Source organism: Elgaria multicarinata, chromosome 2 (genome assembly GCF_023053635.1).
Source record: "Elgaria multicarinata webbii isolate HBS135686 ecotype San Diego chromosome 2, rElgMul1.1.pri, whole genome shotgun sequence".
Taxonomy (NCBI): Eukaryota; Metazoa; Chordata; class Lepidosauria; order Squamata; family Anguidae; genus Elgaria; species Elgaria multicarinata.
The window spans coordinates 122096113-122114466 of NC_086172.1; the positions used below are offsets into that span (position 1 = coordinate 122096113).

The window sequence follows — 18354 nt, forward strand, 5'->3', positions numbered from 1 at the left end:
TTCTCCTGCCCAAACAGGCTAGTCCTAATTTAGCAATATTGATCAGCAACCAGAGAGACACAAATGTGGTAACTGGGTAAGTGTTCTGTCTCTTTAGGGGGAAGGTTCATTTATGAGTATCACCAATACCACCTCTGAGGAGGCCTCCTAGTTCGTTTTAAGAAAGTATCAAATACTTACAGGCCTGCTTTTCCCAGTGTTGGGAGGATTTGGGTCAGGGCTTAAATGAGACACATTCAGAGTAAGTATGCACATACATATATAGATAGATGTACACCCATGCTTATATAGACTCACCATATATGTGTGTGCATGAGAGAGAGAGAGAGAGAGAGAGAGAGAGAGAGATAACATGGACACATGTGCACACACACTGACTTATACACTCCAGGCCATACCTACATAGCAGCTGCATGTATTTTTAATTCAGTTTACAAAAATGCTCATCTTTGGAAAGGCAAATGTCCTTTGCCTCCCTGGATATCCCCAGGTAGAAAGCTGGAAGCTTTTATTATTTATTTATTACCAATTTGAATTAAATCCTGGAGTGGTTTACAAGAGAATAAAAACACACACGCACACATATACATACACACACAACAGTACCATGAGGTTGGTTCAAAGAAAGCTTATGGCTGGGGGAAAGCCAAAGTAAGCAGATATGATTATTGAAATCATATCTGTTTACTTTGGCTTTTCCCCAGGCATAATGCCTAAAACACGCCAGTGTTGAGCCCTGACGTAATGATCCCATCAGCTGAAAAACACTGTAGATAAGTTTTAAGGGACTGAATACGTCACCTCGACACATCCAAGCTCCTAAAATCATGCTGGTGGGCTCTCATTATCCTGTGGTGGATTGTGAAGCACTCCTTCATCTCCAAAACCTCAAGCCATCAGATGTTTTCTAAGGTTTTTCAATTAGTAGTTAGGGTAATCATGAATTATTTAAATAACCCACAATTAACCTTTAGGGCCAGTTTGCATGATTCAATAAGCCACCATGGTTTTATTTAAGCCATGGTGAGCTGTGGCAGATGCTGGTGGGCATTTTGAACATTCAAGCCATAGCATCCGAACCTGGGCAGCTGGGGTTGTGCAAGTGTTAAACAAACTTTGCATAACTCATGCCCTGTTTTAGGGTTATGTGAAGGTTGTTTAACCCTCACACTGCCCAGATTCAGACAACATGACAAGCCTAAGAGAAGTAAACATTTCTGGAAATTTTGAGGACATTGGGGGGGGGACTTTTTTTCTGGGGTGTTTCGGAAAAAAACCAGAAATTTTGGGGAAATTGGAAATAAGCAATACTTTTTAGCGCTCTTTACTTTGTTGTTTTAAGACAGCCTTGCCCAACCTGGTGCCCTCCAGATATTTTGGACTTCATCTCCCATCAGCCTCAGGCAGCATGGACAACGGTCAGGAATGCTGGGCAGTGTAATCCAAAACATCCAGAGGGCACCAGGATGGGGAGGGCTGCTTTAGGAACATAAAGAATCATAGAATAGAATCATAGACTAGTAGAGTTGGAACAGGCCTATAAGACCATCAAGTTCAACCCCCTGCTCAATGCAGGAATCCACCTTAAAGCACCCCTGATAGATGGTTGTCCAGCTGCCTCTTGAATGCCTCTAGTATGGGAGAGCCCAAAACCTTCCTAGGTAATTGGTTCCATTGTTGTACTGCTCTAACAGTCAGAAAGTTTTTCCTGATGTCCAGCTGAAATCTGGCTTCCTGTTACTTGAGTCCATTAGTCCATGTCCTGCACTCTGGGATGATCGAGAAGAGATCCTGGCCCTCCTCTCTGTGACAACCTTTCAAGTATTTGAAGTGTGATAACGTGTCTCCACTCAATCTTCTCTTCTCCAGGCTTACGTGCAAATTGAGATCTCTGCCTTGATTCTATGGTACTGTCAGATCAGAACCAAGAGATGCAAGTTCACCCTCTTTTCCAATGCCACCAGGTAGAAAAACATGTACAAAGTACACCAGGTCCCTTATACCACCACTTCAAGTAAAGCTTGTGCCAGAAAGAGGACTTGAGCTTCTCAATATGAAGTCAGGAGGATTAAAGGGATCACGTATAATAAAAACCAAGGCCCACTGGAAACATGTAGTACCCTTTTGAGTGTTGAGAATGCCTCCTGACCAACTGCTTGGTTGAAGAAGTAGCATAGCCAAAGAGAGGGGAATTGGCAGACCCACCGTAAGGAATTAAGACGAAGCATTTATACAGAACTAGGTAGCTCCTGAGGTTGATTTTCTTCCTCTTGGTGGCATTTTTCTAGCCTTTAGCATCATGGAGAATTCATTTCCTATGGGCAGTGGTCAATAAACACTGAAAACTGAAAGCAATTTGAATAAGGCTTCCTGTAGTCAGGGGGAACCCTTTCCTTACTGTCCCAGCGCCCTACTACATCCACCATGTTTTGCAGATCCTCAAACCATCAATTCTACTATCTAATGACAACTGCTGCCTAGAAGGGAAGTGACCTAACAAGCTGTTTATCAAAGCAAAATAAAAATGCAGACTTGAGCAGTGGGGTTAGGCAGCAAACCATCCTAGGACCTCTGAATGTAGTTGCATCTTACCACTACCCATGTGGCTGCACTTTAGTTCATTGGCTCACTTTTTATCCTAGTCATCCCTCTACCCCGCCCCACCACTATGTACTCACATAAATCTGAATTTGTGCTAATCCATCCACTGCAAATGTAATGCAATTGGGTCAGTGGCCTTGTCTCACATGGTTTAAGCACTATGCACGGCATACAGTAAATGGGGATTCCTATGTACCCTCCTCAGCCTGTTTTGGTGACAGGGATTCCCACAGACACCTTACTCTAGGGTATTGCTCATTAGAGACTAACTCATGGTTAATAACTGACCGACATGCTCGACTGCTGCTCATTGCCTCTTGCACATTCCTGGCTATAAAAAGCTCCCACACACCCTGGGAAGGTATCTACTTGCTCCCATGGCAAGCTGAACTTTCGCAACACAAAGAATCAAGGTTTCATAGTACAAAGGAGCAGAGTTTCATCCTCCCTTAGATCCTTTGCATTGTGGTAATGCTTTCCACAACTCTTAAGTTCTTAAGAGAGAGACTCACAAACAGATAAGATAGCTAAGCCAGTGCTAGCTGCCACATCAGCCCTCTCCTATTACACGGGAAAGGGCTTTAAAAATGCATGGCTCTTCCTCTTATAGATACTGAAAATTCAAACAGCTCTAGCTTACCTGGCCTATCAAGCGAGACAGGGGACTCCTGCACAGCTATGTGGATTCACTACTGCCACCCGCCTCCATTTGTTAAGAGCCCCATGTTCTATGAAGCAGATGGCTACATACCCGTCTTTAATTACAGGCCTACATACCTAAATGCAAGACCGAATAGCAGGGGCTGCAGGGCAGTCTCTCGGCTCTTCTAGTCCCTGCTAAGTGTGCTGGAAGAAGTGGAGTCAGACAGCTTTATAGTCAATACTAGTTGGTCTGACTCAAATACAGCTACTGCATCACTCTGACAACTAAGACAGCTCTCATCCCTGAGTGTACTTTCTGTGGAATCCAGGGAGGGGCACCCCCCAATATAGCAGCAGCAGCAGCAACCCCCCTGCTTTGCAAGGTGCCACTCTGTGTATACTGGAGAGGTACCAAGACCCAGTGTAAGAAGATCCTACCCTGGGGGGGGGGTGTAGAAGCATTGGGATGGCATGACGACATGTAGCAGGAAAAAGGTTGGGTCATAAGAGCTAAACAAAGCAACAGCTTTTCACCAACCGGAAGGAGCCAGCATAGACTTGGATCCCGTCAGGGCAGGATTGGCGCTAGGCCCTGCTCTCCCACCTGCCCCAATTAATCTTCCTTACTTCCTCCTGTGGTTATCCTACAGCCAGGATACAACTTTTATTTACATATCTATCTATCTATCTATCTATCTATCTATCTATCTATCTATCTCAGGGCAGCTAACAATAAACACCAATTTTGATCAGATGATCAAAATTAAGCTAAAACACCAGATGTTATGAAACACACAGAAGCAGAAATCCAGCTAATGCTTTCGAAAGGAGAAATAAACATGTCTTCTCCTGGTGCCAGACAAGCCCCTCTCAGATGGACATTCCCATCTGAATGGAGCATCATGGGCAAAAAGGCCCTCTTCCCGATGGTCACCTGCTCAGATTCAGAAGGTGGGGACACCAAGAGAAAGACCTCCAACAGTGATCTTAATATATAACTCAGCGCATGGGAGGAGGTGGTTCCTAAGGAACCCACATCATAGTCACACACGGCTTTTTAAACGGCAAGCCAGTATTGTGCTGGAAAACTCACCAGCAGCCAGTGATGGCATTTCAGAAGTGGCAAGATGTGTTTCCTAGGACTGACAGAGTCGCCAGTCTTAAATCGTATGGAGGCAAGCAGAACTAGAAAGATATGAAGAGAGGAACAAACCAAAAGCTATAGCTTCTCCCTACAAACAAAAGGGCTAGAGGTTTGCTTTAAGTGGGGACACCTCAAAAACTGTGTGGGGGGGATTCTCCAGACTCTAAGACAAATGGCTGCATTTCAGGAACTTGGAGAGTCATCATCTTCACTGCCAAAGGAGGCAATAATTAGACCTTCAACTTTCTGATTCTAGGACCAGATTGACTGTCCTACATGGGAGCAGAGGTATAAAATAGCCAAAAGTCTCCATCTATTTTAAAAGAAACCTGAGTTAGAGGGCAGAAACAAACGACACTGAGGTTCATTCCTTCTGCAACTTCCACATCATGTCTCCCTAATGTGAGTCAGCAAGTGGATTTCTTGTATCACAGAAGCTAAGAAATGAAATTTATCCAGCTGGATTCACTCCAGATTGGTCCCTGGCAATGCTTTAAACTTCTGCAGATATAGCTGACCTATGTACAACACCGGATAGAAATGCTGAAAATGGGAACACTGACTTATCAGACACATGCCCATCACCAGAACTGATTACTCCTGCTAAGCTGAACTAGGGATAGATCATGGTGTAATTATTGATAAGTTACTTAACAGAGCTACTACCCCTTTGGAATTTGTCATTCCTAGAGTTTAATGTACCAGACGCCTGTTTGTTTTTCCTTTTAAGTGTTTTTATATATATATATATATATATATATATATATATATATATATATATATGAAAAGATTAACTCTTCTGCAGAAGATCCAATTTCTCAAACTATAGTATTTCTGACTTTCTAACTTCCATCCTTCATAAGCACTTTGCATCCATCAGTTAGCTTCTTATTCACACAGCTTTTGGAACACAGAAATTTCTTTCAGATTCAAGACACAAAGCTATCCTAATACAACACCAAAGTCACTAGAAACAGTCTTGAACTTCTAGCTCAAGAGGAATTCAGTTAGTTAGGTGGTTTTAAGATTCAAACAAAGATGTTCTTGCATTCTCTAACCATCTGGGAATGTGTATGTAGGAGAAAAGTATAGAATAAGTCAAATTTTTTAAAAGGGGGAAGTTTCTCATATATTATTGTATTGCTTCAATCAACTTTAATTGTGCCTGTAAGCTACTTTGAGTGACGTTTTTGGTAGAGAGGGAGGGTACAAATCAAATAAATAAATACTTGAAAGGGCTGGCCAATGACTTTTAGATATGTGAATGCTCCAGGAAAAAGGGAAATTATCCACCTCTAAAGGTTTACTGAAAACAGAGCCACTCCTGTACACCACCCTTCAGTACTTCCACTCAAGTGCCAGGCATTATCTGGGTGTATTAGAAAAGTAAAGTCTCTCTGTCAATAAGAACAGTGAGTTTCTCTACAGCAGGGAGCAACAGCATAGAAACAAATAAACTTCCTTCAGAGGCATATTCAACCCAGAGTAGATGTGTATAGTTTTTCAGGAATAGCAACTGAGAAACAAGTTCATGTAGATTAAAAAAAGCTAAAACCTTTAATTACCCAATGTTACATCCAAACACATAGCACATAAGCAAGGGCAGGTATTGTTTTCAAGTCTTGAGGCTCACAGTATAGTTAGGACAGTTGGTTTGAGGCAGCGTGTGGTAGTGGTTAGTGTTGGACTGGGACTGGGAAGGTCCAGGCATGTCCCACTTAGCCAACAAAGCTCACTGGATGATATTGAGCCAGTCACTGACCTCTCAGTCTCACAACAATCTTATAGGGCTGTTGTGAGGATAAAAAGGAGAGAAGGAGGCTCATATATGCTACCTTGGGATCCTTGGAGGAAAAAATGGAATATAATGGTAACAAGTAAATAAAAAATAATAATTTTCAATTGTTTTCGAATTGAGATGAGGTGGTCCAGCCTAACACATTCTACTTATTTATATTATTTAAGATGCAATTCTATGCAAGTTAGACAGAAAAAAGTCCTAATACTCCCAGCATCCCACAGCCGGCCATACTGAAGAATGCTGAGAGCATTCCTAACCCTAACCCTAACCCTAACCCTAACCCTAACCCTAACCCTAACCCTAACCCTAACCCTAACCCTAACCCTTTTCCTGTCTAACCATGCATAGGATTGTATCCTTGTTTTTCTTTTAATGTATGAACCACCTTCATCCACAGGATCCCAGCATGGTATACACAACATAAAAATGCAAACAAATCCATTGTTAAAAACAACAACAACCCATACAATCACACATTAAAAACCAAATTGAACAATAACTCTTCAACTAGCAAGTCAAACGAAAATAAGTTCAGTTTAAAAATAATCTTTTTATTTTTAAAACATTATTAGGATTCTAAAATATTAAGAAGTTAAAATGCCTGGACAAAAAGAAACATTAAAATGTCTGGCGCCAAAACCCACACAAAGTTGGCACCGATCACTTCTCTTTTGGAAGGGGCATTCCAAAGTCGGGGCTCAACCACAGAGGTCTTCTCTTTTGTAGTGATGAATTGAGTAAGACCTCTGACTGCTGATTGTTTGCTTTCTTTCCACACCCCAAGGAGGCAGCACTATGAGAAACTTATCACTTCTACCATGTTATCTAGGGGCACCTGTAAAGGAATCTTTTATCTTCCTTGATAAACGAAACCTCTCTCACACTTCTACCACGTTACCTAGGGGCACCTGAAAAGGAATCTTTTATCTTCCTCCTATACCAGACAAGACGGAAATACCAACCGTGGAGAGTTAGTGATAAACTTGCTTTGTGGCAAGGTGTAGAAAGTGTGTGTTTATTTGGAGGGTGGGGAGAACCTAAGATTTTAGTTATTCAAAATAATAGTGAGGAAAGAGATGTGTCAACTTGAATTTTAACTGATCTAATCAGTTTAGATTTAAGAACTGCACTGTCATCAGCATCTGTAGTTAATCCATTAAACTTAATTTAATGCACAGAGGAATGCAAGTACTCACCCTCTTCCAGAGTATCCCCCAAGTTCACTTCCTGGCCTGCAGCTCTACTGCACTGTGTTTTTAAAGAGGAGCTTGATAATCTAGTATTCCACAAAGCAGCTTTTGTTACCGTGCTGAACAGCAGTAAGAATGCACTATGCAGACTTGTGCAATGGGGTGTTTTTTCTTTGTCCAGGGGGGCACTCCCTTGGAGGAGTCACCTGGTTGAGAAAGGAGTCAGGAACCAGCAATTCCCAGCCTCTCCCTTGGAATCTAGGCCTGTGTGAACTGCCTAATCCAGTTTTAGAAAAGCCGTAGCTGCTCCAGCCCCCTATACCAGTGACATTTCCACAGCAAAAATCTTGGTGAAAGCATAAGTCAGAGAAGAGTCAACCAGCAGTGGTACACAGACTGACTCAAAAGGGGGTTGTCCTTTGATAGAGGTTTTTAAGAAGGCAGTCATCCAGCTCCTATTAGGAATGCTGTAGTAATGGATTTCCTGCACCAGCAGGGGGTTAGACTAGATGACCTTTGAATACCCTACCAGTTCTATTATTCTAGTTGTTGAGGGATCAGATCTCTTCTATCTTACCCCAAATCTTTCTTGAAGTAATTATCTGTGAACCATAGGCAAACATCCCACAGCTAGGGGAAGAGACACCATCATTTAATATTCCAAAAAGCACCTAAAGTGTACAAGAACAGGTGACATTACAACTCAGCCCACAAGTCCCTAAGCAGCATCATTTATAGTATCTGCACTCACTGCTTAGTATTTCCTAGATGCCAGTTGGAGATCATGGTATTTTTAAACTTTGATATGTAATGGCACCATTTATATTGACTCATTTCCACATGAATGGACTGTATTATTTCACTGCCTTCAAACCCCCTTGCCATTTGTGTTCTGTAAATCTGCTTGCAAAAGTTGAATCAGGCACTTTGTCTAAGGTCCCTTCCAGCTAAAACAGCCTTCCTCAACCTGGGGCGCTCCAGATGTGTTGGACTGCATCTCCCAGAATGCCCCAGCCAGCTGGCTGGGGCATTCTGGGAGTTGTAGTCCAACACATCTGGAGTGCCCCAGGTTGAGGAAGGCTGAGCTAAAAAAATGTAGTCCATCAGCCTCCCCATTCACTTCTCAATATGTTGTGGCAGGAGTGATTTCACCCCAAACCACCCAATCAACTCTGGACAAACTTTGGAGAGTTATGCTGTTCTACTCTCCTATTTGGCAGCCTGCACTAGTGTCCGATAGTTTTCCCAATAATTTAACTTATATTTTTCTTATAAGGCCCAATCTCCAAAGGCTTCATCATTAATGAGAATTGATTCATACATTCCTCAACCTCTTTGTAAAAGAGTTGAAAAAGTTATATAATTTGACCAATAGAAAAGGTTGTATCCTCATATTCCTCTTAAAGGTCTAAAGTTCTTGTTTCTTGCCCTGGTATTCTCCATGTTTGCAAGTGCTTTTAGGAACAATGATGCCACAAACTGAGTACTGTGCCCCAGCCAAGGAACAAGTGGAGCCAAGTAGAGCAGAAAAATTGTGCATTAACCAAAACCAAACAACAAACCATGAAGCAAAACGAGCATTTTCCTTTAATACGTTACAGATCTAAAATAATTCGAGGAGGCACCCTTCATTGCTGAAGCGCTGCAAAAAGATCACACACATTGGCCAGCAAATCTTGTTCACGTCTCATTTCATTATGAAGATTTATGTTTTACTTGTCAATTCAGTGCCTCAGGATCTTCTGCCCATTGCTGGGGTATAGAATTGCTGAGTTTAGTACCACTCAACTTTTGCATCAGCCCTCTCCCCATGCAAATTTCCCACTAAACTTGCCAAGTAGGCTCTGCTTTCACTTACCCTGCTCACAACTCTCAATTTATTATTTTTATACACAGAACTACATTTCATACACTTTTACCCATAGCAGTTAAGCCTGATATATTCAGAAAGTAATTACAACTCTGTCCATTGTACCAATTGCCTGCTGTACATTACCCAATTTAATAAACTTTATATTTGTGAATCATCTCCCAAACTGCTACATAACAAAAACAAGAGTCTTAAGTAAAATGTCAAAGTTTGGCTTTTTGACATACATTTCATAGGAGAGCCAATGAAGATAAAGAGACAGGTTTCTTGGGATTCCGTAATACAAAGGGGTGTGTAGTTATTGCACAGTGTGGTGGAGAGAAAGGGAAGGAGGGGGGGGGGTCTTTACCCTAACTCTGTGCTTCTGTTATTCATTGTGATCAGTTCCTCTCCTTTGATGATGAGAAGATTCATTGTTCACACGTCTGCCACTGTAACTAGTTTATTAAATTGCTTCCTTGAAAAAGAAAATCCAAGCAACTTGAAAGGCAAATTTCAGAGCCATTCAAAAGTATGAACCCTAGAGGCCAACAGCTGCACACCAGCATATTCTGTACGATTCAGAGGCCTATTTGGGGGAAGAACTTATCTAGGAATAGCAGAAAGGAGAGGAGCAGGGAGGGACCACCACCCACCCATGAGAAACATTGCTGACATCATTGCTCTCAGCATGGGAAGCCCAGATGCTACTGGCTTACCACTGCTCTCAATATACAACAAGATGGACCATCTATTCCTGAAATGGAAACAATATCCCAAGGACGATTAGAAGCTAGAGCCATTGGGAACGAAGCAACTATTCTGAAAACTATTCTGATAGCCTGTTAAGTTGACGAGTCTCCTCCGGCAGGCCATTGCACAGTCTGGGAGCAGCAGAAGATAACGTTGTCTGGGTAATACCTGTCAGCCTAATTTTGGCTGACTGAAGTAGATTCTTCCCAGAGGACCTGAGTGTGCAGGGTGGATTGTACAGGAGAAGGCGATCCTACAAACCATGTAGGGCTTTAAAGGTGATAACCAACACTTTATACTTCGCCTGGAAACTAATTGGCAGCCAGTGAAGAGATTTTAAAACTGGTGTAATGTGGTCACCCCTCGGTGTACCGGTGACCAAATGGCTGCCATATTTTGAACTAGTTGGAAGTTTCCAGACTAGGCACAAAGGTAGCCCTATGTAGAGCGCATTGCAGAAGTTGAGCCTCGAAGTTACCAGCACGTGCATTACTGTCTTTAGGTCTTCTGACTCTAGGAAGGGGCACAGCTGGCGTATCAGCCGAAGCTGATAGTAGGCACTCCTGGCTGTCGCATCTATCTGGGCTGTCATTTGGAGCGACGGATCTAGAAGCACCCCCAAGCTGTGAACACAGTCTTTCAGGGGTGTGTAACCCCATCCAGAACTGGTTGACACACCTCCAAACCCAGGTTGCAGCCTTTGACAGCGAGCATCTCCGTCTTGTCTAGATTCAGCTTCAGTTTGTTTCCCCTCATCCAGCCCATTACCGCCTCTAAGCATTCATTCAGAGGAGACACACTATCCTTAGCTGATGCTGTTGTTGAAGGCATAGAGAAATATATTTGGGTGTCATCAGCATACTGATAGCACCCCGCCCCATGCCTCCAGATGATCTCTCCAAGCAGTTCCATGTATTTAATTATTTATTTATTGCATTTCTATACCACCCAATAGCCAAAGCTCTCTGGGCAGTTTACAAAATTAAGACAATTCAAAACAAAACAGTATAAAACCATAACATAAAATACAATATAAAAGCACAACCAAGATAAAAACAGCATTAATATGTAAATATTAAATAGCATTGGGAAAAGGATGGCACCTTGTGGTACACCACACAGCAGCTCCTTCTTTGAGGAGCAGCTATCCCCAAGCATCACCATCTGGAACCTGCCCAAGATGTAGGACCAGAACCACCGAAGCACAGTGCCCCTGATTCCCATCCCCTCAGGCTATCCAGAAGGATACTATGCTCGATGGTATCGAAAGCCACTGAGAGGTCCAAAAGTACCAGCAGGGCCACACTCCCCCTATCAATACACAGGTGTAGATCATCCACTAAGGCAACCGTAGTGGTCTCAACTCCGAATCTCGCTCTGAAGTCGGTTTGAAATGGGTCTAGAAAATCTGTGTCAGCCAAAACTGCTTGGAGTTGGTTTGCAACTGCCCTCTCGATCACCTTGCCCCAAAATGGAAGATTTGATATTGGTCTATAGTTATTAAAGTCCAGGAGATCCAGGGAGGGCTTTTTTAGAAGCAGCCATACCATTAGGTCCTGAACCCTAGCGCTCACCTACTACTTTTCAATTGTGTAACACAGGTATCTTTGTTTATGTTCCAACATTCCTGTTGATTGATCAGACATTAGTAATAAGAGCTTTTCTCTCCACTTCAAATGATGCTTTTAAATATGTATGGTTCCACTTTCTTCCTTATGATCTACCTGGCTTGGAGTAGAGCTATTGCTACATATTGTCAACAGTTGGCCTTGGAGGGGCTGTGTATATGATCAGCAGAACCAAATGGCAAAACTTCCCCTGGACTGAACCATCTCATGCTGCACGTCTGAATGCCCTCATGTTGCACATAGAGATCATGCCAGGGAGAAACTTAGGCTAGACTCTTTTTCCTGGCATGCTATTTTTTGTTTACACAATTAAAGGAAAAGCCCCATTTGAAATTAGGCACCATCTAACAAACTTTTTAACAAAAATCACACATTGACAAAACTTTCAGGACCCCTAATGCTTAGGAATGCAGGATGCCTGAAAGCAACTCTGTTATTTCCCCCCAACAAGACACTATTCTAATGTCCCTTTTAAAACAATGAGCATGAGGAACAAGTTGTGGCACATTCTTTTAAACAAGGAAGTCAGGTTGGGATTCCCAAATCTGTTCAAACATCTGATCGCTATTCATCTTCAATACTGATTGTTCCTACAAAATGCTTAACATTCAGACACATACTGTACAAAAGCTTCCTCCTAATTACAAATATTTACATTAATGTTTAACAGAAAATAGGGTCTTGGCACAGGAAATCTGCCCCAACACATTCTTTCCTTAGCAATGCAGCTGCTATTACAAGTCCTGTACATGGAAAATGAAGTTTATATGCCCTGAAATGATCATATTGATCATACAATCACGTATACTCAGAAGGCCCATTTTCTGAAGCAGCAACAGGTGACACTTATCAAAAGGTGTGGAGGAGCTCATAAGCTCAAGAGGAAGGATGTCATCAGCATTAGTCAGCTGCACTACTCAAACCTTGCACTAAACCCTTTCAGCTGGAACTCAGTTTCTGATTATGTAATTATCACTCAGTAGGTTCACTTTCGGAAGTCGTTTCAGCCAGTTAGCATTGCCAGCGCATTGTTTCTCTCCATAAACATTCACCCACGTAGCCCATTTCTACATGATCTCAATTCAGAAGCAGAGCACTAGTCTATGTTCTGCATAATTCAAGAATTTGATCCCAGGTTTTCTATTTCACCTACCTACCATCTCTTTAGACTTCTGTCAGCCATATTATAAATGGTGAAGTTGCTTCTCCAGATGCTTCTAGTTTTGGTTCACTAAGTCTGTTCAATAGCACAACCACCTCAATTTATGTGTTGGCAGCCTGTGTAAAGTTCTTTGACAGGTTCTGTGATTCACTAGAACAGTAGTCTACAACAATACCATAGCCAGGCTTAGACATCTGCCAAGGACTTCAGCCTGGGGGGGGAAGCCTTTTATGGAATCCTGAAGAGCAAAGAGGAGAACACATGCTGTAAAAGCCTGGAGGTAAAAATAGCATGTAAATATAGGTGCATACCTTCCCTTAGAAGTTTGCCACAGCACATCACCTTGCACTGTATAGAGAATTACCTACTCTTTATCTCGGAACACACAGAGAACTCCTCCTCTAAGTTCAATGCTGCTAGGGTTGACTTGTACTGTTGTTTCACAGACCACACTCCCAAGCACAGACAGTAACAAAGCAAACCCACATTAAAACAAGCAACAAGTTGAGCAAGAATATCATAGAAGAAATTATTTTGGTTTTGTATTGCTGCTTTCCTCAAGCAAGGCCAATTTGGTGGTTAACCATTTCAAAATGTTAGGCTGGAAAAAAATCTCCATTATGGCAATCCTTGGACTAATCAGAGGCTAGACAAACTATATGTATACAAATTGTGTATTCAGCTATAACTTTTAGAAGTTTAAATGGCGACTTTTACGTTCACCAATTAAAGTATCTTCATAGCATTCCAATTTTCTCAGGTGAAAGAGCACAGCAAAAAAACATAATTTTAGAAGGGTATTAAGCACAAGGAAAAATGTTAGTGGAACCAAAAGCTGGTACACAATATGACTTGGTTCACATAACAAGCCAACCCACCATATGTGATCACCCATGGTGGGTTGTCATGCCATGAACCCAGTGTGGTTTCTACAGAGTGGTTTATTTTTCACAGTGACCTAGGAAATTAGGAGTTCTGCAGTAAAGGCCCCTGAGATACATGCTGGAGCTAATGGGGGGGACTAAGGGAGAGTTGAAGGGGGAAATAAGCCACAGCAAGCCACCAAATACCCAATTGTCTGTGGGGCTAGGGGTGGCTAACCCATGGTGTTTTATTCTCAGGGTGGCTTAGCATGATCTGTGAACCCACTCAATAATATGCATCTCTGCCTACTCTTGCATATCTCATGAAGCTGTATCTGAAACTAATGCTAACCTCTTGGAACCATGATTATTCTAATTTTCATTTTGAAAGGAGCCAATGAACATGGTAGAATGTGCCTTAAAGCTGACAAACTGCATCACAAACATTGTTTTAGGTCCCTCAGTTTTAATCCTATCTTACTGGCATTGACAAAATGCTATTGGATCTTGTGGTCAACCCTCTATTACAGGGTTGGAGAACCTCAGGTGGTCCTCCTGGAGTCCCAATATGGCCCTCCAGGATTCTCCAGACGGCCAATCCCCCTTCCCCAGGGCCCACCCCCTTTCCTCCTTCCCAGCTGGGTGGTTTCCCAGCTTTTGCATTTTTCCCATTCTAAAAGGTTGAAATGGCTCTCCTAAGACTTAGTTTCTGGCAGTAAGAACTTTAGGCTAAAACATACTGGTATTTTTGTGGTTTTGGACCCATCCCATTTGCCTTTGCCTTGCCCATCACTGGAGTTCAGCTCCTGAGAGCTTCTCTGAAATTGAATTTGGCCCTCTGATTGAAAGGACTTCCTTACCCCTTGCTCTATTTGGTTTATAAGCACTTGTGACCATATGGCTTAAAACGAATACCAGACATGCCAGGACACATATTTTCACTGTGTATGATTAAGAGCACAAGCTAGTCCCTAGTTTAGTGCCCAGCCATGAATTTACTGCTTAATCTTAGTAAGAGATCTCTTTCTCATTCATCTCTTCGACCCCATTTGTAATATGAGGGTAATATTGACCTACCAAGATCTTTGTTCCAAGGATTACTATGACAATGTATGTAAAGAGCTTGATAGAACAAATCCAAAGTGACTGGAAATTTAAAAGATACTTTCAACCTGTAGGCTATGTATATCAACACAATTAACAAATCTAACCCCCATGGGCTTATAGTCTGCTAGACGACATTTGAGAACAGAGGATCATATAGATTTCTAACCATTCCTAAATTCTCACTTTCATGTGACCTCCTTAAGACCTTTAAGAAACCTCCTTCCAGAACTGCTATTTTAAGTTCCCATAGAACACAGATCTTGTCTTAACTTGTGAGGTATGCAAAGGGTTGCCAACCTATTAGAGGAGCTCCTTTGCATCATCATGGTGGGTTACAGAAGTAAAAACTAATACTAAATATCATAAATATTTAAGGCAATGCCTTACCTTTAATCATGCAATACCTAGGCATTTTCTAATACATTGTTAATGTCACTGAGCTAAATGATGCCAATACTAGTCTGATGACATGACACCTCAGTATTGTCAGGCAGTATTGGTCCCATAATTGGCTAGAAACAACTGTGTAGGAGGCAGATGGTGTGGTCAATACTGGGCTAAGCTACTTCTTCTCCATAGACTGTAGATCAAGTGAGGCAAGTGTTAGCTGCACAGATCATTAGACAATGGGGCAGCCAGCCAATGTGATTACCTTTCCCTTCTTCCTACCAGAAACAGCAAATACCCAAGTAATGTCAGTGTAAAGGTTAGAGCAGGGAAGGCCAAATTCTATATTCTTAGGGGCAATTCTATTCTCCAGATGGTAGGCTGGGCCCAGAAGCTTATTTGGCCAATCAATCTGAACACTGATGTTCAGGCTCTGTAATATAGCTGGTTGCACCTAGTAATAAGGGCACCAAAGATATCGCACACACAACTGAGAACTGCCACTCTTTGGCTTTTGTATGCAACAGTGTGAAGTCTCACAATGTATGCAAGATCTCAGCCCTCCATGGGTTGGTTGAATAAATACATCACAAAGAGGAATAGCTAGGTTAACTCTAGAATTCATCAAAAAGTTGGAAGTAGTGCAATTAATGCCTTGTTATATTATGACAGCCGGCACTGGCAAGTTTACTTTTCTTGAAAGCACAAGATAGGTTTCCGGGGTGGGGAAGATATTCATGGTGGACTTGCAAAGCAAGACTAGCTATTTGCATAATCTAATACTACATATTTAGCCTGGAATAGCTCAGTAACATTACCTTAGGAAGAGGGAGATTTTTCTAGCACCAATATGTTAAATAAGATCAGACTGGGAATGCTTGTGGGGACAGAAAAGTGAAAACAGATCCAGTTTAGGTCTTGGCTGGTTTAGTGCCAAAAGGCAAGAGTATTGTCTGTCACTCCCAAATTCATAGTGAGGTTTTCTATATCCTGTGTCTGTGTAGACAATGCCAACAAGAACCCCTGATTCTCCCAATTGGCTGTCCAGACTACTGCCATACAGACCAGGCTGCATTCAGGTGCCATGTGGTTTATGAAGGATTACATGGTCGAATTCAGCCATGGTCATCCTCAGCATACACAAAATGTGTAACTCCAGCTTGTCTTGGTGACATGATTTTAAATGGCGCTTAGGGCTTACCTGAGTACTAAGGTCTGCAGGAGAGGCCCTTCGGAGGGCACCCCCACTGTCTTCACCTTTGGAAGTGTGTAAAGATGCATCTTTTCAATTTAACTTTTTTAAAAACGTAGGATTGTTAAAAACGTTTTAATGTTTTTACTGTTCTTGTTTTTATGTTGCAAGATTTGTTTTAAATTGTTGTACACTGCCTTTATAGAATATTAACAGATAATGTGGCATATAAATGTTAAATAAATAAATCAGAATTGTCAGGTATGAATTATTTGATCACATACAGCAACAACCATTAGCCAGAAAGTAACCTACCCAAAAGCTCTGTTTATTTTGGCAATCTCTTTCGTTACATGCACATTAGACCTGTTTTTCTTCTCACTCACTGGAGCTAACAGCCGTTGTTCCAAGTGGCCAACAGACCATTTTGTTTATTAGGAATTGAGAGTTTAAGCTGGTCTTTTACAATAAGGAAGGCAGTATTACTTAGAAAGGATTGCAGTAAAGGAAAAGGAAGAAACTGACACAAGGATTGTGAAGACATTTTACACAGCTAAAGGCACTGTAGTTGTATATTAATAAAAAAATGTTCTGGGGACAATTGCAGATGAGAACAGGAAAAAGGTGGATGCATCAGCTGATGTCAGGCAGAAACATGAGGCAAGAGAAATGGTTCAGCAAAACAATACTTTTTTCCTTATGGAACTTGACATGACTGTATTTGCTAAAACAGGATAAATTACTGCTTCACACTTTCCTATGAAAAGATCCATCAGTTTTCTGTCATGGACACACATAGCAAGCAGCTGATTACTAGGACACAGAGTGCACAAAGCATGTGCATTGTATGATTTATGACTGGCAAAGGAGTATATAGCACTAAACATTTTGTCTACAATATATACATGAACTTGACAGGGTTTTTTTTAGTGTGCAGTTGGACAAAATGTGCAGGTTGGAAAAAATGTGCAGTTGGAAATCTGATAATGTGCAATTGAAAAAAGTGGTAAAAAAAATAAGACGTGTTATGTGTATGTGTTTATTGAGAACTTAACAATAGGCAATTGATGGCGTGACTGATGTTGTTGGGTCTTGTGACAGTGTTGCCTAAATAGATGTGGAGGCAGAGTTGGCACTTGGGTCTATTGCATGGTCTGGTCCCTCTGTCTATTTATTTATTTATTACATTTCTATACCGCCCAATAGCCGGAGCTCTCTGGGCGGTCTGTGTCTCTGTCTTGTGCACTGTTGCTGGTTAGCATCTGTTTCAGGTTGGGAGGTTGTCTGTAGGCCAGGACTGGTCTGCCTCCCAAGGCTTTTGAGAGAGAAGTCTCTGTGCAGATGATGTGTTGGAGTTCACTGATGATCCATTGCAGTGGTTTCAATTGGGGGCTGTAGGTGACACAACCAGTGGTGTACTTTTCTTGGTCTGTCATCCTTCATGAGTATCCATATGCCCCTGTCAATCTGTCTTTAAGTTTAAGGTGCTACTAGTGTTGGTGATAATCTGTCTAGTCATGAAAAAGAAATAATGTGTTTGGCTTGGGTGGGAACGGGGGTCTGACAGGGCATTTGTGCAGTTGGAAAATTTGCTTTAAAAAATCCCTGGAACTTGGGAGGGGGGAATTAAGCCCCAAGTAAAGTATATTGAAACTGGAGTACCAGTCCCAGGCAGTAAAATGTAGTCCTAGCTTCCACAGCCACTTGTGCTTCCATAGATAACCCCAAATGCCAGAAGACTCCTCAACTGCAAACTCGGTCTTTCGGAGAGAGTAATCTCCATCTAAGACTGGTTGAATCTCTCTATCCTGATCTTCCATCTTCCCACTCACAGCACCTCCAACTTATTGGGCTTAAGTTTCAACTGGTTGACTCTTATCTATTCCTAAGCAGCCTCTAGACTCTTATCTATTTCCAAGCAGTTCAACAACCTCCCTGTGATCAAGCTAAAAATATCTAACTCAACAGGACCTGAAGTTCTGGCTGCACCCATCTTTGATGAAACCATGGCATTCGTGTCAGAATGAATACGAGC

General features: G+C 41.9%; 2 protein-coding genes across 7 annotated transcripts in view; one reads left to right on the top strand and one right to left on the bottom strand.

Moving 5' to 3' along the window:
• Positions 1-4035, top strand: part of THAP9 (THAP domain containing 9) — a 40004-nt gene extending 35969 nt beyond the window's left edge. The window contains exon 7 of the transcript XR_010025064.1: positions 4024-4035. The gene's annotated coding sequence lies outside the window, so the exon portion shown is untranslated. The remainder of the gene's footprint in view (positions 1-4023) is intronic.
• PACSIN3 (protein kinase C and casein kinase substrate in neurons 3) overlaps positions 1-18354 on the bottom strand; it is a 33756-nt gene that overhangs the window by 11330 nt on the left and 4072 nt on the right. For 4 of the 6 annotated variants that reach the window (XM_063117495.1, XM_063117499.1, XM_063117501.1 and 1 more), the window contains exon 1: positions 3242-3327. The exons of 1 other annotated variant lie outside the window; for it this stretch is intronic. The gene's annotated coding sequence lies outside the window, so the exon portion shown is untranslated. Of the gene's footprint in view, positions 1-3241; positions 3328-3378; positions 3586-18354 lie in introns of those variants that run through there. One more of the 6 variants, XM_063117496.1, reaches the window with a different exon arrangement.